The 23,691-nt window shown below is 48.4% G+C and overlaps 1 protein-coding gene across 7 annotated transcripts in view; it reads right to left on the reverse strand.

The window, feature by feature from the left end:
- Nucleotides 1–23,691, reverse strand: part of LOC146206691 (myosin light chain kinase, smooth muscle-like) — a 213,794-nt gene that overhangs the window by 80,320 nt on the left and 109,783 nt on the right. For 6 of the 7 annotated variants that reach the window (XM_084591493.1, XM_084591486.1, XM_084591488.1 and 3 more), the window contains one exon: nt 15,260–15,502. The exons of the other annotated variant lie outside the window; for it this stretch is intronic. The gene's annotated coding sequence lies outside the window, so the exon portion shown is untranslated. The remainder of the gene's footprint in view (nt 1–15,259; nt 15,503–23,691) is intronic. 7 annotated transcript variants of the gene reach the window in all.

Genomic DNA, 23,691 nt, shown 5'->3' on the forward strand with positions numbered 1-23,691 from the left:
CATCTTCATTTTGCTGTACACCTCTGCTTTTCGTTTAATTCTTACAGGAAAACACGAGCTCAGGGAACAAAGTGAAATAAACTGGCAAGGACAGAATTTGCCGTGCGTGCTGCACCAGGTAGAAAAAATTGCATCAACCGCAGGTGTTTTTGCACGACGCCGCTGCGTACCAGAAACGCAGACACGTTTGAGCAAGTGCATGCACCGCTTTTGGGCAGTCATGTTGCCTTTGTACACATTGCTTTTCATAAACATAAATGAATAGAAGGCAGTAGGGAAAGCTTCACATACCTGCAATGGGAAAAATGATGGCTACACAATGTTTTGAATCCTACCCCTCACCATGGCCCGAATAAAGCGCTCGGCATATAATTATATGGCCTGACAAAATTTCTTGGTGGCTGCCACTTTACGGCAACCGCTTGATGCTGTCACTAGGCTTAGCATGCGTGATCCTCGCGGAGGAAGTACTATCGATGTGCTGTGCTCCCCAGATGGTGCACAGCGTCAACATCAAGTACAGAGACTGCATGCGTGCCGTGCGCGAATGTAGACTTCCTAGGCAAGCCCAAGATTCTACCGGTGCACACCATCCCCGATGGCGGGGACGACGCACGCGCGTCGTCTACCACGGCAGCAATTCTGGGAAATAATGGGTCGTCTATATTTGTTTGCTACTGTAAGTACCTCCGTTCATCAAAAAGTGGCTAGTAAATGCGACAAAAGAAACATTCGAATTGTCCAGAAAGTAGCTAGGGAGCCAACTGAAATTTCCATCTCCAGACAGGGTTGTAAAGTAGCCAGTTTGGCACGAAGTATAGTCATCTGCAACCCGGCCTATAAATAAGGCCCCATTCCGGGGAGGATTATCGCTAATTCAGCCCGTTTGGCGAAATAATGTGAGATGTCGCGAAAAAGTACAAGCATAGCCCATATGTGTAGATCAGCTCACCTCTCTCAGCACCTGCGCTGTCGACCCACTCGCAGTCCCAGCGGCAGTCACGAGGAAAATGCGCCGACACGCCCAGCGTAGTCAGGCGCGTCGTGAAGACGGCGACGCAAAAAACGGGTTGGCAGCAGCGCCGCACGCAGACGTGAAAGTCATAGTTACGCCAGCTCATTAGAGACGCGGTCGCGACGGCACGCACATGGCGCACGCTGTCTGGGTGCACTGACTGTCGATCATTTCTCAGGTTTCAGTGCATGGTGGAGGCGGTGGTAGTTATGACGTCGCCAAAGGAGCGTCTACCACAAACTATTCAGCCAACCACTGCAGTGCTTTTTGCGAAAAACCAACCTGAAAAGCAGCCCATAAAAGTGTCAGATTTAGTGTGTGTGTGGGGGAGGGGGGAGGGGGGGGGGTTGCTGTAGGCTGGGAATTTAGCTTCAGAATAATCATTAGCGGCATGGCTCCGACGGCGAAGAGGGAGAGCTTTAGGAGAAAGGCAGGAAAATAAGTGCAGCTTATGGAGACACCTCACATCAGGTACGTAGGTGGCTGTCACCAAAGTGTGTCCTACGCTCGATACGGGCAGAAGGAAGGCGAGATAGGTTATGGTTGCTCTACCAATAAACTGCAGCCAAGGTTTTCTCGAACGACCTGCCACGTTAGCGTCAGTTCACAAGACGGCAAGGGTGGCTGCGGCCTATTCAGCTCTCCTGCGACATTTCCGGTCTGGAAGATAAAGCATTCGATCCTTCTGAACGCTCACAGTCGCAGCAACTCTCCACGGTGCAGAATGCGGGCAAGCATCTTTCAGGCGACAGATTTTATTTTGAAACTAGTGGTAGACCAGCAGCAAGTAGGCAGCAAGGGCTGCAAATACACGGCCTCTACGTGGCATGCCACAGTTATCACTGTTTTGGTGTAAAGGTAGAGGGCCCAGCTCTAACTTGCCCTGGTTGGCAGCCAGGGTCTGGAGAGACGGCCCAGGAAGAGAAAGCAAAAAATGCGAGGACACTTTGGCGACTGAAGTGATGAAAGGTGACTGAAGTGATTGATTAATTATGCAGCTGTCATTAAGTAGTAATTATTAATTGATTAGTTATTGATGAGCAATAATTAATTAAATATGCATTATTAATAATAATCAGTAATCAGGAATTAATTAAGTTAAACACATCTTGTTTTTGTAGCAATTTCACATTTCTAATTTCCCATTTTTTCCTTAACTTAGAGCAATTTTGGTCTAAAAGAAATGAAAAAAAAAGAAAAAAAAAAACTAGCACTCACTGAAAACTAATTTCGTCTGTTTCTCGCCGCTGCTTTTGACCGACACTCCCTACTTCGCCGAAAAGCGCTTTTCACCAGCTTTATTAAAAAGCGATTTCTCGACATGGAATCGCCCCCATGAGAAGCGCCGCCAGACAAGGCAAAAAAAAAAAAAAGAAAGAAAGAAACAGGAACAAAATATGTGCTTGCTCGTGCTGGTGAATGCCAGAAGCGTGCTATAAGATGTGCCTTGACGGTAGTGGAACTGCAAAAATGTCGACGGAGCAGGTATTTTCAGGAGACGTTTATTTGAGACCGATTCTCACATCAGAGCGCCGCGGGGTGAAGAGCAGGGTCACAGTTACTATCACGCTGTTACTATTTTCTTCAATGAATTCCACTTTGCAGAACCTTTCCTAGAGGTTCGCCTTCTCTGCGATGCGCCTGTGGAATTCCGACAACTCCAATTCCGCTAACCAAACTAAATACAAGATAAATGTTTAAAGGTGCGTTGTAGTCACTGATGCGAATGCCAGATAAAACGCTTGACAACAACCGCAGTGGAGTGCACCGCGACAACGTGGTGGAAACTAAAATTCGGTTAGCGTGGTCTCCTCCGGAGAGAATTGGTACACAACCTTAAAGTTTTGTAGGCTGTTGTTCTGACATATATTATAACAATGGAGCGCGTCTGTGACATGGCTCGAAGGGGACACCCGACTTTTCTCCGCAGGAACTCCACATGCATGAACCCCGCCGGGGTGGCGCAGTGGTTACGGCGCTCGACTACTGTTCCCAAAGATGCGGGATCGAATCCCGTCCTCGGCACTGCCTCCGCCAATTCTGTGTGCAAGTCTCACAGTTAGAGAGACTAAGCACGACCGAGACGGGCAGGGTGATCCTTGGAAAAGTAGGACTCAACCCAGACAGAAGAATTAGAAACGAAGTCACAATTAGACGCCTTGGTACTCCCCCCCTCCCCCCTCCCCCTTACCTAAAAACATGCACCCAGAAGGGCCAAACGAGCCGAAGCTCTAGAGCGACGGTTCAAGAACATGGAAGCGAAGGAAGTAGTCTATGTTGATGCGGTAAGCGGCAAAACAGGTGCGGCGGTAGCCTCGGTAGTCGATGGCCGAAAGGCGCCGGTATCTGCGGCAGCCATCAGAGGCCGCAACATAGAGACTGCGAAGGAAGTTGCGATAGCGTTAGCTTGCGTAGGAACGGAAGCCAAGTTCATAATTAGCGACCGCAAAACTGCCATCCAAAATTTTGGAAAGGGGAGGATATCGCCGGAGGCAGCCAATTAATCCTCCCCCAAAGAACACTGAATAGGAAAATTCAGTTAATTTGGACACCTGCCCACGCTGGCGTCCCTGGTAACGTGGCGGAGTCACGAGCTAGCCCGAGCTCTCTACTTCCGGGTAGCCGTCGACCCCCTCGAACACTGGGCATACGACGAGCGTCGGCAAAATTACGGGAAATCATCGACCATTATAAATTGGGACGTAGACTGGTACCCCCGCCAGATGTTAGCCTAAATAATAGAGAAGCTGTCGCATGGAGACGGCTACAAACTAATACCTTCATGAACCCGGTCTGGGCGTTTCACGCGCTACTAGACCTTAGGGACAATGATTAGTGCAAACACTGCGGGTTGAGAGGGTCCCTCATAATTTGGGAGTGCCTACAATCACCAGGGATAAGACAAAATATAACAAGTAGAGAAGCCTGGGATACCCTGCTGCGAAGCGCAGACCCTGCGATCCATGCAGCACCGCACCGTCCATCTGGCGGAAGGGGCCGCAAGAAGCCAAGGGCTACCTGCCAGCCTCTAATCCGCGGGCGCACGACTCTTCGTCTTCCTCGGCACGCGTGCCGGGGGCGAGGAAGAGGACACCCATTTCCGATGGAAATAAAAGTTGTGCGACCAACCAACTTGGCCTCGGCGGCCGCTTTTTGATGGAGGCAAAAAGCAAAGGTGGTCGAAATTTCCAGAGTCCTCCACTACGGCGTCTCTCATAGCCTGAGTCGCTTTGGGACGTTAAACCCCACAAACAAACCAACCAATCGACATGCATGAGAGGTGCTAACAATGGCGGATTGAGAGGAGGCGAGGCAGGGCTGTCAACAGCTATACTGCAACATAAATCAAACCACGGATCTGCACACCGTGTTGATTTCAAGTGTCATGTGGACAAACTGCGCAGTCAAAGGTACCAAAGCCCAAAGAAACACTTAGAAACGCTCCCGAGTACCTCTGGAATATGAATTAAGCTTCGTAATGCTCCTTTTATAAAGATGATTAATTAAATCACCAACAACTGAAGCCTTTGTTCCTTTGGTGAAGAAAATAAATGTGTCTGAAGCGATCATATACCCTATGCGCCTGTTCGACGGTGCCGTCAAAGCGAGTGTCAGTTGCTGCCAGAGCCATTACTCTGCGCCCTCCTTCAGCGCTGCGGCAACGTATAATAAGAAATGCCTCATGAATGCTGATAGCTGGGCTGTGACTTGTCCTGCGCTGAAAAAGGCTGGGCATGGGGAAACTTTTTTTGCTGAATAGAGCGCAGAGAAAGAAGGCCTGGGAAACATATTTTGACTACAAGCGTGCAGCTTCTTTCTGGAGTACGCTGGAACGTTTTCATCTGGTTGAATAGAACACTTGCTAACGTATAGAGACGGGCTAGTTGGCCTTGGTACGACGAATGCATATTTCAGCGAATAAAACACAGAACGAAGAAACACTGAACACTGTTGAGGGTTAGCATTGAACGTAGTGAGATATGAAGTCAAGAATTTAGCACAAACATAAAGAACAATGGACGAAGAAGGACACATAAGAAGATTGGCTAGCGCTAATGTGTAATTCTTCGTACATTGTTATTTATTTTTGCGCTAAATTCGTGACTTCATGGATCACCAACTAGCCCGGCAGAATGCTCTCCTCAACTGTAGTGAGATATGTTCCCCCGCATCTGCTTAGTATATGCCAGCGACATTACCTGTGTACAACGGAGCTTGAACACGTTGTCTCTCGTCACGCGGACTACTTCTCTATAAACAAATGCTAGCATATGTTTTCCACAACGCATGTTGATCTCTTCTCACTGTTCATGGGGTGGGAAAAAATAATAACTGCCCTTATTTTGAGATCAAGATTTATCGAATAAAAGTCTAATAGCTATGATGTATTGTTCCCTTCAATATTTGCTTTAATTTAACGTTCCTATACTATCCAGGCAGCATTGATCATACGTCTAGTATTAGTAATAAGTTGACGATGCCCGGTCCTACATAGGGTCAGTGGATTTCCAACACCCTTTCAATATTGCGCTAATGGCCTGTGTTGCCTGGGTACAGGTGCGCCCATACATTTGAAGCTTCCGTATTACGAGCTTACAAGCAAACATACCACATAGAGTTGGTCTGTTCAAAGCAGTTTCGATGCTTCTGATAGCAGATGTAGCTCTCTATGACATTTACAGAGTTGTCTTGGGCAGAGAACTAAACTGAGACCCGAAATCAAACTATGTTGTCTTCAAGGGTTTGATTTATTGGGTTTAACATCCCAAAGCGACTCAGGCTATGAGAGATACCGTACTGGAGGGCTTCGGAAATTTTGACCGCGTGGGGTTCTTTAACGTGCAGTGACATCGCACAGCACACGGGCGCCTTGTTTTTCGCCTCCATCGAAAAGCGGCCACCGCGGTCGGGATTCTATTCCGCATCCTTGGGCACAGTAGTCGAGTGCCCTAACCACAGCACCACCCAGGTGACCGACAACTTTTCTTGCAAAGACAGGGAACATCGCCAGTGATATGAGAGTGGAATCAATTTTCTCATTGCAGCAAGGAAACTGGTAGCTGGCTGAGGTGTTAGTCTGGATCGAAAGTTGGGGATTAGCCGCTCTCCGCAAGGATTTGGAATGGAAATAAAAAAAAAAATAACCCCACGTTAAAGCTCCGCCTTACGAGTAGATGCAATAGTGCCTTTAACACCATCTTTTCATTCCGCGAAAATTTTAACATTTTTTTTTTCAAAGCTAGTTTTAGAGGAAAGGAAGGCGAAGTATTTCTCTCACTTCTTAGGGACACGTATAGTTATCTCAGGTACATTTTTCGTCGCAATTCTAATCCCTATCGGAAACTATCCTCCAACTTGACCAGCATATTGGCGCTAAACGAGAAGCGAATCGGTATGACACCCCCGTTAACTGTTGATTCCTAACTTTGATAAGAAATTACGTGCGTACTTTCGCCGACGTTTTGCACAAACCTGGGTTACGGCGATGGCGACACCGTTTTGACCGAACGAGCTGTACACGCTTCGCGAAAAAGAAGCCTCTTTTTGGATAGCCGGCAATCCGTTCTGGAGGACAGGCCTCTGTCTTGCCTGTTCCTCCTTGATTCATGTAGTGAATCAAAATGTCACAAAAAAAAAAAACGCTCACCTTCTGTTTTTATAGCAAAGACGATACTTGCATGTTTGTCTAAGAGCTAAGAACATTGCATAAATACTTATTTTTGCCTTTGCGGTCGCAACAATCACCGACCCGCCGTGGTGGTGCTTGTGGTTAGGGCGCTTGACTGCTGTGCCCCAGGACGCGGGATCGAAACCCGGCTGCGCCGTCCGCTTTTTGATGGAGGCAAAAAGCAAGGCGCCCGTGTGCTGTACATTGTCAGTGCACGTTAAAGCTTACCTATTATCATGCGTCATACCTACGTTAGAGTAGGCCAGTGTCATCTGGGTCCCCTTCCAAATACGACTAACCAATTACTTGAGGCAGTGCAGCGCATAGCTGCCAGATTCGTCTTATCAAACTTTTCACGCAAATACTTGGCCATACAGCAGCTCAAATCACTACACGCACCTACACAAGCAGATCACCGAAAATCACCAAGACTGAGGTTTCTCTATTATCCAGAGGCTTATGCAATATCGACAGCTCACTGCTTATTTCTACAAGAATCAAATAATTAACGAAGAAGGCATGCCTATCGTTAGCGCGTATCACAATCATACAATAATGCATACGACTACTCATTTTCTCCCTAGAAGCACAGCAAAGCATAATGTCTTGCCAGCTGTTGTTGCAGATTCCGACCCGTTGTCTTTGTTCGAGGAAAACGTTCACCGAGGTCGTGTAAAATGTATCGTACTATACATTGTAATCCTGGAGACGTATTAGTAGTCTTGTTTATATTGCATTCGCATTGTTCTAAATAAAAATTCCGAGAGCACTGCATAATCTGCATTGGAGAAATGCGTAAGCCTGAGCGTTGCTGTGTTGTCCGCGAGATGTGTGAGCGAGATTCCGCGAGTGACAGATACCGTGCATTTCCTTTTTTGTAAACGAATTATAAAACGCCGGTGAATTTTGATGCGTTCAACGAAACGCTAATTGTGTTCGGGGCGCGCGATGTATATAGTGTACAGCAGTAACACTCAGGCTTTTGCACTTCTCACTGCAGTTTCTGTAATAGAGAAGACTGCAGTTGGTTAATTACCTCTAATTCACACTGTCTAACCATTGCCACCTATTTGTACGCGCAAATAACGCCCTTCCCCATTCGTTCACGTTCAAGCATTTCAAATTTCCCGCCACCAAAGTTAGGCCTACGGCATCAGAAGTCAAGTACTACGTGACCTCGTTTGGACCTGGCCATTACTCTGCGCGGCTATTTCGACGTCCGATTGACTTAACTGGTTAGAATTATCTAATTACTCTACATGCCCAAAATTTGGCACACATGCTCATATTTTGATGCTCATTCAGATGCTACCATTGGTTTCGCTTTACGTCGTTCGAGTGCGACATACTCATTGCACATAAACTGCTGACAGAAACCCCGCAGACATAGACACTTATGGATTTTAGCACAGAATGTGGGGCCCCAGTAGGTCCGATGTAGGCAAGTGGGGCTGGGGCAACCATCATAAAACCTGCATCGGTCCCCGATGGGGCAAAAGTGGGCAAGCCCCATTTGGGCTTGACCCTGCTCCTCCCGCATGGGTCCCATAGCAGCGTTTCTTGGGCTAATGCAGAGCACATTCCTGCATCCAGACCACAAGGGTCCCTTGCCGGATATTTGAGGGCAAACCAACCTAAATGTGGGCTTTTTGTGGGAAAGCCCTCATAGATCCGAAATGAGGCCGCCCCCATTAAATCTTTGTGGGACCGATATCGGCCGTAGTGGGACAAGAAAACGGACATACCCACATGCTGCCCCAATCGGCCCCTTGTAGGTTACTTGAGGGCAGGTGAAATATGAATAAAGGCTCAATTTGGGCAAGCCCTCGTGAAGCCCAAATGAGGCAGCCTTAGCTAAACCGCTTTAGGTCCCACATAGGGGCTGGAAGGTAATCGGGCTGGAAGGCGGGCGTGCCCGCATGGTACCAAAATCGGTCCTTTGTGGGGACTTTGAAGGCCCGTGCAACAGCAGGTGGGCTCTATAGGTTCAAAAACAACGTCCAGCCCAATTGGGGCTGCCCACATAAAACTGTTTTATATCCCACTTGTGCCCTAATGGGGCTGGAAGGCGGGAAAGCCCGCATGATACCAAAATTGGTTCCTTGTGGGGAATTTGAAGGCACGTGCAACAGCAAGTGGGCTTTAGGTTCAAAACCAACACTCAGCCCAATTGGGGCTACCCACACAAAACCGCTGTAGGTCCCACATCGGCCGTAATGGGGCTAGAAGGCGTGCGTGCAATTGCGTAATCATTGTTTCCAACCTTCATTTGCATTAGATGTTGCTCTAAATTACCATTATAGATGATTTGTATAACAGTTGTTGCCATGTTTAGTCGATTAGAAATTTACACGGCTTTAGTTCTCGCACTCATGCAAATTGCGCTACAAATACTAAAACAAACTGATTGCTAACTGTTGCCTCTTATGTGGTTGCTTTAGACAGCCTGCAACTCCCAGCACAATATTGCTGTTCAGAACACGCATCTCTATAGCCGGAACAAGATGTACATGAAGTCATTTCGGCTAGATGAATGTTATGAATTATTGTAAAATTTAATATTATGGCTGCTTAGAAAGTGCAGACATGTATAAAATAATTACTTAATTATGTACATAAATATTGATTGGGAAAACTTGGACTAGGGCTTTCCATCAATTTGCTGCGTCGGACCCCTATGAGAATAATGTGGGCAAGCAAAAGTGCGGCTAGCGCTATAGAACCTGCCTTGGTCATATGTCATTATCTGAGGGGATGACCGAAATTTAAAAAAAAATGTTCCTCCAAAGCAACTGCCCAAATCGGTTCAAAGTAGGACCATCGCGGGGAGTTGGCGGGATGTGCCCTTTTAACAATGCCGGAAAGGTGTGGGCAGCCCCGCAAGGGCTGCCTGCATCGGCCCCTAGTGGGGCCCATTGGGGCTTTGTCGATAGCCCCCTTCGGGCCTACGTCGGCCCCTCTTGCAGCACCCACATTGAGCCCACCGGGGCTGTCCTGCATTGCCTACATCAGGCCCACCGGGGCCCACCCTTCATAGCCCACTTTGTGCTACCTGGTAGCACAGAATGTGGGGCCTCAGTAGGTCCGATGTAGGCAAGTGGGGCTGGGGCAACCATCATAAAACCTGCATCGGTCCCCGATGGGGCAAAAGTGGGCAAGCCCCATTTGGGCTTGCCCCTGCTCCTCCCGCATGGGTCCCATAGCAGCGTTTCTTGGGCTAATGCAGAGCACATTCCTGCATCCAGACCACAAGGGTCCCTTGCCGGATATTTGAGGGCAAACAAACTGATTGCTAACTGTTGCCTCTTATGTGGTTGCTTTAGACAGCCTGCAACTCCCAGCACAATATTACTGTGGGCTTTTTGTGGGAAAGCCCTCATAGATCCGAAATGAGGCCGCCCCCATTAAATCTTTGTGGGACTGATATCGGCCGTAGTGGGGCAAGAAAACGGACATACCCACATGCTGCCCCAATCGGCCCCTTGTAGGTTACTTGAGGGCCGGTGAAATATGAATAAAGGCTCAATTTGGGCAAGCCCTCGTGAAGCCCAAATGAGGCAGCCTTAGCTAAACCGCATAGATGTAAACATGAAACGTGTTTGTTGCCAGCGTAGCACAATGGGCAGCGTCGCTCAGCATTTCTCGCTCCGTTTTTTCTTCACACGCCATCGAGCGGTAACAGGATCAACAGATTGGAGCTCGTTACTGGCCATGTTGATACATGACGCCATGACACTTATGGGCATGAAGGAAGGAAACAACTTAGGAGAGGCCCTTGCCATTCCCAATTCGTCGGAGAAAGTGTGGCGGAAGTGACGTCAAAATTTAGGGTTAGCCAAGTCGGGCCATTAGCAACGGAGACGCTGTTGCTATGAAAACTCGGGCTACTAGGAACAGCGTTGCTAAAGGTGGGTTCAGACGAAAGGACCGGAGCGCGGACGGTCCGCGCGCGTCAGCACGGATCTGGTGCCACGTGAGCACCCGTCCGCATGCCCATCCGGCCGTCGAGCATTCACACGAAGCCAGCGGACCATCCGCGTGTACCCTCCTCCCCCGCTGTTTGTGCGCGCTGCCAAAAACCTTTCTACCGAGATTTTCAGCGTGGACGCCGAGCGAAACCGTCGTCTCACTGTTCTACTTGAAGTGTGCGAGGACGACTAGGAAGCGAAAAAGCGCTCATTTATTGCAAGCGTTCTTTATTGCAAACATCGTCAATATTCCATATCGGTGAGCAGCTCCCTACGAGCGCTAAAAACATGACTGTCGCTTCATCACTGAGCGCTTTTTTTCGCTACTTCACCCATAATAAACACTAGAAACTGAATAAAGCTACAACTCTGGCACACCCACAAGCACAAACACAAAAAAAACGGTGCACTGCTACGAACACAGAGCGAACGACGCAGCGCATGCACAAGAAACATACCCCGCTCGAACTGAATACGAGACGAAAAGCGCGGGCGTAGCAACGCGGAGGTAGCAACGATAAAGCAAAAAATTGGCAGTGGCATAGCTTGGTTAAGCCTGGTAATTGCGAAAGCAATAGCTATGGCTACGCCTAGGTTTAGCTGGTGGTGTAGCTGGTTGTGGTGCTTGTGATTCTGCTTATGGTTATGCAGTGATTCACTCTGGCCACGGCATATGGTTCAACTATTGTTTATTGCGGGGTGCTACCTGGTTATTATATGTATAACTAGTAGCGAGGCAAGGAGTGCCGTGGCTGCAACGATATACTTGGTTGTGGGTGAGGTTAAAGCAGAATGTACAACTGCCGCTCCGGCACCGGCTGCGACGGCAATCTTTACGCCAGCAGAAATGAAAGCATCCCTGGAGCCTGCGTTGGTTCCACCTGCCGCTAGGCCACCTCCTAGAGTATCCAACGTTGCACCCCCGGTGGTAGCTGCGGTAGGAGTGGGAGTTAGGCCGCGGTTGGTAGCTACCGCCTTGCAAGTTGACAGCGCGAGTTGGGGCCCCTCTTTTTGCGGCAGATGGGATGACATCATTCCGGCTGTAGCGCTCCCTCACGGAGGGAGCGGGAGTTAGGCCGCGTTTGGTAGCTACCGCTTCGCGAGTTGACGGCGCGAGTTGGGGCCCCTGTTATTGCGCAGCTGCGCTTGGCGGCGCGCCAAAGGTCACGCTAAAGGTCAATGGTAACTACCACCTCCCTACGCGAAGGGCTGAAAAGGGAAAGTAGTATTGTTTTCGCAATAAAAGAGCAAAAACAATCTCGGTCCGCGGCGGACGCTCGGTCCGCGCGGACTGAAAAAGGCGCTCGGTATATTCAGCCCGCTCCGCGGTCCGGGGCCCCGGACGGGCACGCCGCTCTCTCGCCGTCGCTCAGAGCAGTGACGTCGGCGTCACGTGGGGCGCGGATAACGCTGGCGCGCGCGGACCGTCCGCGCTCCGGTCCTCCCGTCTGAACCCACCTTAAAGGGCCACTGTCCAGGGAAGGACCTTTTAAGCAAAGGAGCCTAGTGTTTCGATCAGGTACCGGAGATAGTCTGTGTAAAATGCTACAGTGACACGCGCGCCGCAAAGCAACGAAAATACAAATCGAAGCTCTCTCATGCTCTCCTTCGGGAAGCCAGCTTCCCCGTTTCCTGCGCTGGCCCGTCGAGCCACAGTTATGACATACTACCTGAGAACGACGTCCATTTGTCCGTCTCGCTGACTGACGGGAGAAGGATGGGTGTCTACCGCTCGCTGCGCGCTTTGCCCTCACCACGGCCAGACTGAATCCAGCGGCGCGCGCTCCCTCCCCCGTTTTTTTTTTCGCGCACGCGGAGTGCCACGCCCCACCTCCCGCCAAACGCGGAGGAGGAAGGGGAATTTGTCTCGCGGAGGCTAGACGACCTCGGGCATGAGAGTGAAAAACCTTTGCGAGGGAACGGAAGTAGAGAAGCATGACAGAATCGGGTGATTGCGGTGGCTGTAACTGTGTTATTCTTTTCAAAAACATTTTGCGGCCTTGCGTTCTAGGGGCGAAGTCTCACAGTCACCGGGGAAGAAAATATTTTCGACCGGAGGGTGGACAGGTACGTGAGCGTCGAGGAGAAAGAGAATGCGGAGGGTAAAGGAGGGTAAAGGAGGAGGAGAGACGTTGCAGCTAGTTGCAGCGTCCGGTCGCGGCGCGGAGGAAGGAAAGAACTTAGGAGAGGCCCTGACGTCAGCCGCGACCTGACGCTGCGAAGGACCCTGCAACTTCTCTCCTCCTCCTTTACCCTCCCCATTTTCTTTCTCCGCGACGCTCAGGTACCTAGGGCCTTTAGAAACGCTGTTGCTAGTGGCCCGAGTTTTCATAGCAACAGCGTCGCCGTTGCTAATCGCCCGACTTGGCTAACCCTAAATTTTGACGTCACTTCCGCCACACTTTCTCCAATGCATTGGGAATGGCAAGGGCCTCTCCTAAGTTGTTTCCTTTATTCATGGTATAGACCATTTACAGCGAGTATTCAACTCTTTTGCAACAGGTGGCGCCACTAGGACGGCCGTCATTGTTGGCCTTCGGAACGCACCGGCGCGCAGTGCGGACTGCTGTTGTGCATCTTGCGTAAGAATGCCGGCTGACATTTAAAAAGCGCTGCTTTGATGCAGGTGTCATCTGTATAGTCGAAGTATTCTGCGAGGAAGTAGAGCTAATGACCCTGTTGTTTACTGGCGGAAGAACAGACGATGCTTTCTACATAAGGTGCACATCATGGCCTAAGCCACTGTTTTTCTCGGAGATGTATCACGAGTTCATGTCCCTTTCTGGGACAAGAAAGCGCCTGTGAATTGTAGAGAAAGGCTATACATCACGCACCAGCTCATTTTAGCACCGGCAGTAGCCATGGGAATGAGAGAACGACCCTGACGTTTTCTCAGGAATTGTATATTGTGTCTTTGCACTGCTGCCGCGTTATTTTCGCAGGACGTTACGAGGTACCTTGACGTTGTCGCTATTAATGTCTATGCAGTTATAAGAATTGATTGTGTAAAGAAGGAAAGTCAGTGTGGGCATGTCAGTGAATCTGCTTACTTTAATTAGGTACTGCTCCCAAGGATATGCGGGATCGAATATCGGCCTCGGCGGCTGCTTTTTGATGCAGCCGAAAACCCAGGAGTCCGTGTGCTTTGCGATATCAGTGCACATTAAAGAACCCCATGAGTGTGGGAATTTCCGCGGTCCTCCACTCACAGCCTGAGTCGGTTTGGGGCGTTAAACCTCACAAACAAAACCAAACTTTAATTAGACAAGCACTGCTGCAATACATGCAATGACTGCTGCTTTTATAAAACTAGTGCACAGGCCAATGATGAAATTTACCATGATAAGATTTTTTATATCCCCGCTTGTTTGGGCTGCCTACTGTGGGTTCTGAATTCCGGTGAAGTTTCAGTCACCTTCGCCCGAGCGCAGGTGAACGCCGCTGAGCGCCTGATGCGGCCTTCAAGCAGCGTAATAGTCTTTTGAAGCAAGGACGTTTACAGGAAGTAAAATTATACCTTATCAATTGTCGGGGATTACACGTGCGTCGATATTGAGCAGTGAATATTGTGCACTATGTTAAAGGAACATTCATAATGCGTCTCAGCCAGCACGGTCTGAACATGCGTTCGCCCTGTGCGCAAGAAAATAAAAATAAAAGTTTGAGGGGTAAATCAGTTTGTAATCTATTCAGTTTTACAGAAAATCCCGTTTTCCACAAGGAGCGCTGGAGAGAGAATTGATAAAACAAAAAAAAAAGCGAGTCGACGGCTGATGCGTTTGTCGAAACGTTCTAGCCAATGTGGACAGTTAGGAGGACGCAATAAATGAACTACGTGATTAAATTAATCATTTTTTAGCACCTACACATACTATAGGCATTCACATGAAGTTTTTTGGATGTCTACAAGCTCGTTGTCCTCAGCGATAGCGGGTACAATGCACCGTGCAGCTGAGTACCAGTTCGCCGGAAGCCGTCAAACCAGAAGGCCAGAAGGCTGGCGATGGCGGAAGGGTCACATGATCAAATATGGCAGCGCCCATGCGCTCGCGCTGCAAAAGGTCTATAGCATGGGCGGCATGCGTATTCTGCAACGGTGGCAATTCACGTCAGGAATGAGCCCACACCATTCGGGATGCAGGATAGAGCGTATAGCTCCTCCACGCAGCGTGCTGCCTTCGCCAACTACGCAGTCGACTGGGAAGACATTCATTGACGCATGCGCTGTTCCAGCGGCAGCGCAGCCTGTAGACACCGGAGGGTGACCCATGAAACTTCATTTATGCTCGCCTTCGTGTTCTCCACCGTTCTTCTACCGGGCTCACCGGGGGCGCGTCATAAAACTGAAGCTAAAAGTATTTGATGTTTAATGCAACATGTCTCCATGCCTCCGGTGGGACCCGCGTTCTGCGCAAACGACATTCGATGTTCTACCATCTGAGCAGCTACTGTCTCCGCCTTTCGAGGATATTTATCACCTTTCCCCCTGCAACCGAACGTTGAGAGTGCTGGCCAGTGCCACGCGCTGCGCTGTCAGAGACAGAAATCACGCTAGACTGCGACTGTGTGTATATGAGGGCTGAATATTTTCTAAGGCGGTGCTCTCACCAAGTTCGCTGTTGGTCCCGAGGAGAGAGGCAGCAGCAGCCTTGCCGACCATCCACCCGACCGCCGGCGGAGGCAGCCGGCGCAGACGCCGGACACTGCTGTTTGTTCGCCAGCACAGTGGGCGATCCCTGCGTCGTCTTTCCTTCTTCGAGTCGCGGCTGGTATGGCGGCTTAGCAGCAGAGGCACTCAGCCATCACATGTCCGAGAGAGCTTTTTCTACCCGACATGCCTTGCGCGGGTATCTGCGAGAGTGGACACGAACAAGAGAACAAAACGCGGCCTTATTAGCCGCATAGTTATGCATGCCACAAGGGGAAGGAGGCCGAGTTTCATGAGAAACGTCGCAGCTAGGTGACTGAAACTCACAAGAACCGCTGAATGTGACTGCCTAAGCATGCCCCTCCACTGCTTGTGCTTGGCTCACGATGTAATTCTCTGACGGCCTCGTTAAAATCAACGATGTTTAATACCTGTGCCATTATTTGCCGAATGGTGGTTCTGTGCTTTATAGAGGAGTGCCCCGATGAGCTTGGGTGTGCCGCGTCCCAAAGCCCTGCGGATGTATCAACAGCACCCTTTAAAGAGCTTTTAGTCTTTTGCAAACACTAAACTTTTAGCAACTGAAATGGAACGCTCTACCTTTAGAAAACAGGGACATACACTGAGTCGCGCACAGCCCAAATTCTAGGTAACCGCTTTTTAGCTTTGTTGTCAGTCGCTTGGTGGAATGGACGCAATAGATATCTTTATATTTAGTTATGATTTCTTAATTACTGTTAAATGTGAATGCAGCTTGCTAGAGCTAGTCAAAGCCTTTAAGCACCTTAACTATCATGAAAGATTGTTTCAATCTCGTTGTAACAAGTGAACTGCCTCTAAATGACTCGATTAGATTCAGAAATCAACGTAACCTTTCACGCTAATAGCCCTTGGTAATCGCCAATCGCAGCCGCTGAGTAAAATAGCTTGCCTGCCAAAATACTCCGCACATCAAAACTAGTGCATACAGCTATCGTTACTAAACGTTTTTGCAACGCTCTCCAGAAATCGTGTATACCCATTGGGAGAGGAAGTTATGAAAAGAAGCCGAAGATGCTGCCTAAGTCTATCTACGCTATTCGTATTCCGATATATGCAGCCAAAAAATTGCCAAGATCAAACCAATGCAATCATCATGCGTTGCTTGGCGAACAGAAACACTTTGTATTGTGCTGTTCATAGCTCTCTCTATTTTTCATGCCTGGTCATCAGCTCAGAAACGGCCGTTCAAGCAAAATCAAGGCTACCAGCCTCCCTTACGGGCGAGGTGCAAAAATGTTAGGAGAGGGCGGTACTAGGTACCAATGGGCGCGCGCTGCGGCGCCTTCCGCACTTCCAAGCTGTCTTCCCGCCGCGCACCTACTTTGCTCGATCGCCGCGAGGCGCCGCTCGCAGCCTTGACAAAAAGTGCGACGGTCGGCACCCATTCACCCAGGCGCCGATGAACAGGCATGGAAAATAGAGGAGGCTATGTGCTGTCGTACACAGGTTCCCCATAACCTGATTAAAACTGGGCGAATGCAATCATCGTGTTGCCTCGAAGAAACTGGTCGTGCAATGTAGAAAAAGCTAATAGCAGTTAAGCGCGCAGAAGGAAAACGAAACACAAGCATTTTTAAAACGTGTCGCATATCGATTCCCTTGTCATGAGGAAAATAGCTAGCAAGGTCAATTCAAATGGTCGCGTTACTTGGAAGAAACCGCGTGCAGCTGCCTATTGCCAGCGGCATCAACTCGATGATGAGGGCCCCTGCGAACTGTGAGGCCAATTACTAAAGCACAGAAAATAAGATCTGCCAGAACTCCAAAGAACTGATGGAATGAATGCAGTTTTTGTTTCTTGCGTAAGAAAAAACGTGTCACGTTTATAATAATATTTTAACTTGCTTTTAACGGCCTCTCTCGGCCATTTAGTATCCGCTACGTAGTTGCCCAATCTCTTTCTCTATGGTTGCCCAAAGTTCAGATTTGGCTCAGACCAAAGCTTTTTTCATCCGCGGAATGGGTGCGTCATTGGCCCCGGTTCAACGTTCATCGTTGCATGCTGCGTACAGAGTGGGTTATCTGTACCAAACAAACAGTATTTCATTCTGCTGGTTTTGGTAGAGCTTTACAGCAAGGCGAAGACTGTGTGCTCGATGAGAAACTGATTGCCGCTGCATGTGCGCATTTCCGGACGATGGGACAATGCTGCGTCACAGCTCGGCGGCTCGGCTCGGCCTCTCAGGCATTCTCAGGCACGTCGCAAAAGTGGTGGCTTGTTTTACGGATACACGTCTGCATGAGCGGCATATCGCTGCATGTTTTAATTGAGTGGTGAAGGTGAGATTTTATTGCCCCCAAGACGCGTGTCGCATTGCGCAAAGTCTTCCGTTCCGCTCCCTTTGCTGCGTGTTTTGCTTACTGCGTCGTATTACCGCACCAACGTTCGCTGAATGTGCTTTAGCTGTAATCATAGGGATGCTCCTATTGTGAATGGGATCTTTTTCATGAACATGTTAAATGCTTAAGTTGTAAATTTGTAGCCTCAAATTGACTCCTCTCAGTGACAAACGAAGCGCGAGTAAAATGGAATTGTGAATAGGGCGAGATTTATTGGAGCGAAGCTATATCGCAGATATTTCCACTTCTCAGACGCATTAACTTCTAAATACTAGCAATCCCAATTTGAATTGCTCACCTAAGCTCTTACAGGTTGGTGTTCTAGCGCTAGCGTTAGTTATTCTGTTCGTTTTTTGTTTTTGTTTTTTGTCTTCTTTGACACTGATATGTACTTTGTTAGCAAAATCGTTTACCCTTTTATAATCTCACCGCGTCTCGTTTGGAGACCTACGCTCAGGTCATTTTGTTATCACGAGGATTTCATGAAGACCGTGACGAATGAGCGGTGGTCGCTTTCCTACACTTCAACATTTGCATTGTCGTGAAGCGTCTATGTAATTAATCGTGAATTAATAAAGCCTGGCTTTCTATGCAGCACAGCTTCACTCATTTATGCCCTTAATGAAATCCCTCAAGCCATGTGAGTCTAGCCATGTGCTTGCCGAATTCACTTGAAGGCCCTTGTTCACAAACGTGCCCGAAGAAATAAGCTCCAGAATGCGTTTACATGACGCGCGACGAAAGACTGGGCTAACGACGGCGGAGGCAGAACGATGCTATGATAAGGTGGGTTGGTTGGTTGGTTGGTTGGTTGGTTGGTTGGTTGGTTGGTTCATAGGAAGAGAAAGGCGCAGTATCTGCCACACTTGCTCTGTGGACACCTGAACCGCGCCGTAAGGGAAGGGTTGAAGATAGGAGTGAAAGTGGATAGAGAGAAAGGGGGCCGTAGTGGAGGGCTACGGAGTAATTTCGACCACCTGGGGATCTTTAACGTGCGCTGACATTGCACAGCACACGGACGCCACTTCGTTTCGCCTCCATCGAAACGCAGCCGCCGAGGCCGGGATTCGATCCCGGGAACTCCGGCACAGTGGTCGGGCGTCTTACCACTGCACCACCCCTGCGGGGCAAGATAAGGTGGGTAAAGATGCCGTAACATTTCAGTTAACGTAAAACTTGACAGTAGAAATCCATGTCAGGTAGAGTTGGCTGAACAGTTACGGTGTCCATTTTTCGGCCTTATCCGAGCATAGTTCTGCCTCCGTCGTCGTCGGCCTTGTTTTTCGTTTATAAGTAAAAAAACAATCAAATTCCCCGCCAAAAGTACGTCACTGTGACGTCACAAGCAACGTCACGTGTTTGTTTTGCCTCACAGTTCGCAGGGGGCGCCGGGAAACTAAAACCTCGCTCAGAGTCGACACGCAGGCTTCTATGGGAGTTACGCTACCATACTAATTCTACCATGTAGTATAGCGGCCAAACTGTCAAATGAGCGATAAGCGTGAAAAGTTAAAACCGGGAGAGGAGTCCCACTTGTAGTCGCTTTGCATGTATTGCGGCGCAGAATTGAGTCCCGATAATGAATTGAGAGAAATAATGAAAGATGAAAGGTTTAGGGCGTTCAGGCATTATTTCTCGATCCATATTTCTTACTGAGCGCGTGTTTATTGGCAGCATAGCGTCACGTTCTAGGTAATAAGTTGGCCAACAGAATGTACTGGAAGTAAACGCTAATACTGTTACTTTGTCTTCTGCTGCGCTACAATTTGTTTATGCCTCATCAAGCCACGCTTTCGTTGCTACTATTATTTTGCCACACATGTTTCTAATTTCGCGCGTTTTTTGTTCAGTCATGTTATTAAGTGAAAAAAAAAAGCTAAAAACAAAAAAAAAACTGCCTACCATGACGGTAGGCAAACGGTTAAAAGCTCAGTAATAAGGCTGCTGAACCAAATATAAACAAATTATTTTCTGCATTGCAATGGCGAGCCGCTCATGTGCTGAGGCGCGCATGTGTGTCCCACGTGCGAAGGGGCGGGCGCCCAGCGACGACAAACACCTGCTGCTGACATAGGTTCAAGTGCACAGCAGCGCCAGGAAATGTTCGCTCCAACTGCCGCACGAATATAGAAGAAAATGAAGCGAGAGAGGGTCTCCAAAGTACTAGTGTGCGTTGGCACCTTAAAAGCACGCACGAGCTCGCTCATTTCGTCATGATGAAAATACTGAACTTGAAAACTGAGCACGAAATCAGTGCAATTTATCAAAATATTCACTACATAGTGTACGTGTGTGGAATTTTCGGTGACGAGAACTGACGCCGTTTGAGAGTAATTTGAATGCTTGACATTTTACGGTCCGCCAAGAAAACCTTGGAATGCTAACTCTGCAGGATAGCCAACTTTCAGAGCTCCCCTTAAATTCCGTTAAGTTACATTTACGCTAGTCTTCTTCGATTTATGTAATCTCCAAGTTTCAGCGACAAGCTTAAATTTCTTGCGGCGTACCTCGAAGAGAGTGCTTTTGCCTGTCGCCAGTCAGAGAACATCATGATCAGCAGGACTGTGCCCACTGCAGGGCGAAAGGCTCTCTCATATTCCTCCAGTTAACCCGGTTCTGTGCTAGCTGCATCCACGTGACCCCTGTAAACGTTTTAAGCTCACCCTCCCACCTAATTTTCTGCCGCCCCCTGCTACGCTTTCGTTTCCTCGGATTCCAATATGTTACTCTTAGCGACCATCGGATTTCCTCTCCGCATTACATGTCCTGCCCATGGTCATTGCTTCATGTTGATTTCGACTAGAATATCATAAACTCGAGTTACTTCTCTGAGTCACTCTGCACACTTTGTCTCTCTTAACGTTGCGTCTACAATTTTCCGTTCCGCACCTCTCTGCGTTGTTCCGAACCCAGTAGAAACCTTCTCGTTTGGTTTCCCATCTCAGTCCCATAGGTGAATACCGGTAAGATGCAGTTATTATACACTCTCGCAGTTTTTTGTTGTAGATATTTCCCCTTCGTGGTCCAGACCTGCGATTACTACCAGTCCCAAGTAGACATATTCTCCTACCGCTTCAGGTGGTTCTCTATAGCTATTGCAAACTGCTGTTAATTTCCTAGGTTGTTGAACATTGCCTTAGTCTTCTGCATATTGATTTTCAAGTCTACCTTTCTACGTTTCCTGTCTAGGTCACCAATCATTATTTGCAGTTCATCTCCTGAGTTGCTTAGCAAGGCAATGTCATCAGCAAATCGCAGATTACTGAGGTATTCTCCATCTACCATTATCCCTAACTGCTCCCATTCCAAGTCTCTGAATACTTCCTCTAAGCAAGCGGTGAATAGTACTGGGCGATCGTGCGTCTCCTTGCCAAACGCCTTTCTATACGGGAATTTCATTACTTCATGGAGAACTATGGTTGCGGCGCTGCCTCCATAGATAGCTTCCAAAAGACAGGATAGAACTGGCCCATCTATCAAAGCTAATAAATAACAGGCGCTAAGTGTCCGACATAAGGAAGTATAATATGGAGAAAATCGAGCATGCTCTAAAGTACGGTGGTAGCCTGAAAACAATGAAGAGGAAATTAGGCACAGGCAAAAATCAGACGTATGCGCTAAGAGGCAATTAGTCGCTTATATGGGAAAGATAGTCAAAGCAGCCGAGGAGTTCTATACTGACCTATACAATAGGCGAAGTAGTCAGGACAATAATGAGATTGGCAGCAGTGAAGGACAATTAGAATTTATTTCAGTAACGAATAACGAGGTTAAGAAAGCTTTAGAAGCTATGAAAAGGGGGAAAGCAGCTGGGGAGGACCAAGTAACTACAAATTTGTTGAAGTATGATGAGAATATCGTGCTATAAAAACTGTCCACCCAATCCGTGAGCCCATCAACGGTACCGGAATCTTGAAAGAACGCTATAAGAAAGGGGACAGATAGGGACCTGAAAAATTAGAGTCCATTCAACTTACTATCCATTACGTCCGAGGTATTCACTAAGGTTGTCCTGACATTGAGTCAGGGCAGCCTTATGCTTCAAAGGATAAAGCAGGTTTTCGGGAAGGGTACTCTACTATCGATCATATCCATACCATCAACAAGGTCATAAAGGAATGCTCTGAATATAACAGCACTTATTATAGCATAGCATTCACTTTTTACGAGAAAGTTCAGTTGAAACCTTAACAGTAAGGCCGGCATCGTAAAATCAGGGTGTATAGATGAGCGATGTGGGAAAGTATACTGGTCAGAGAAAAAAATTGACACATTCATCGTGGAACATAGGCGTCGTTTCTCCTGTAGGCTCTCAGTTACGTTACGATAGGTAATACATAGCCAGCTTTGAACTTACAAGACACTGCCTCTTCCGCCAAATGCGGAGACTGATTTAGTTCCTCTCTAGCTAAAAAAACAAGTTATAAGATGCTGACTCACCTGGACAATCGACGCTACATTCTTATGAGTTTCAGGTAATATTTAGGTAGAACGAGAGGAAGCAGGTGCCTACACGGCATGAAGGATAGAGGGGGGTAAGCCTCAGTTCGCAGGTCAAGCCGACGTTTCGACAAGTGAACTTGTCTTCGTCTGGCAGAGTGATCATCACTGGCAGGGGTTTACCTTTTGCTTCCGAAGACGAAAAGCTGAAAAGAAAAGCCCAGCTTTTCTTCATTGGAAGCAAAAGCATAATTAAACCCCTGCCAGTGATGATCGCTCTGCCAGACGAAGACAAGTCCACTTGTTCTAACGTTGGCTCGACCTGCAAACTGAGGCTTACCCCCCTCTACCCTTGTTCAGGGCTCTTTCATGTCAGGATATATTTGTCGCTTTTTAATTAATTTTATTTCATGTTTAAAGCGAGTGGACAAACTTAAGACCGATGAAAGTAGGGCATATGCATGGGAACATAGCATTCAGTTTGCTACCCTGAATTGCAGGATCACTCACTATCATTATTATGAGGTAGACACTGGATGACGCTAACTATTCATTTCGACAGGGCTTGTTGCACTTCACGTTGCGGTTTCCGCCATCGAAACCACAAACGGAGCCTCTTCGACCACGGCAGAAATATAGTAGTACTTCGCCTGAGCTTGGACCTTACTCCGCCGCCCGGTTCGTCCGCATGCAGACTCCCGATCGTGGCGCCCATTGCGGCTCACAGTGAGCCAATGCCGCGTCCAGTGTGTGCCCCCTCACTGCGGTATGCGGGGCAATGTGCAAGACAACGAGCTCGCCACCGCTTCACATAAGCTTCCCTCTACGCTTCACTCGGACGTACGAGGAGAGCTATTTCCGCGGTCTCCAGAGCGCGATGATCACTGAAACGTGTTTCTCATGGTGTGCGCCAGGGACTTTCACCAAGCGACAGTGATTGCGGTGTAGTGCAGCGACTGCACCGCTTTCGCATAGCCGCGTTGAGGGATTCGTGCAGCCTACACGGCAAATCATCCCTGACCCCCGTCCGTTCCGAAGCGCTCCTGTGGCCGCGCGAAAGTGCGCGTACTCGTGACAGAACAATGATGAGCCTCTGTGTGGTCATCGAGCTGGAGGGTTTGATGCTCTCCGTCAGGTATGCACGCGTGGCATGAACACTCCTTGTGTTCTAGGACGGGCACCCCATCCCTGCCGTTTGTGCAGTGTGCTGCAGATGAGATTAGCTTGTGACAGGACGATATGTGCTCCAAAGTCAATTTTTATGTGAACAGTTTCAGTTGCCACTTGCCTGCAGTTATTTTCGAGCAGTGCCAAGACACGCATGATATGGGAAGAAGTCGATTATTTTTATATTTTGTAAACAGTGTACAAATATCACTACCTTGCCCTTTCTCGCTGTCGCTTCCCTATTTACTCCTCCTCGCTATTCTCTCTCCAACCATTTTATTTCCGTCAGCCGCAACTGGGCTACTTTGATAATGATTGGCGCGGCCGGCAACATTCTTTTCTTTCTTTTGATTTCTTTTAATATACCCCTTACCACCCCCGAGAACGGATCCTCATATTTTAT

Source organism: Amblyomma maculatum, chromosome 1 (assembly GCF_055883805.1).
Source record: "Amblyomma maculatum isolate TAMU_Amacu chromosome 1, ASM5588380v1, whole genome shotgun sequence".
Taxonomy (NCBI): Eukaryota; Metazoa; Arthropoda; class Arachnida; order Ixodida; family Ixodidae; genus Amblyomma; species Amblyomma maculatum.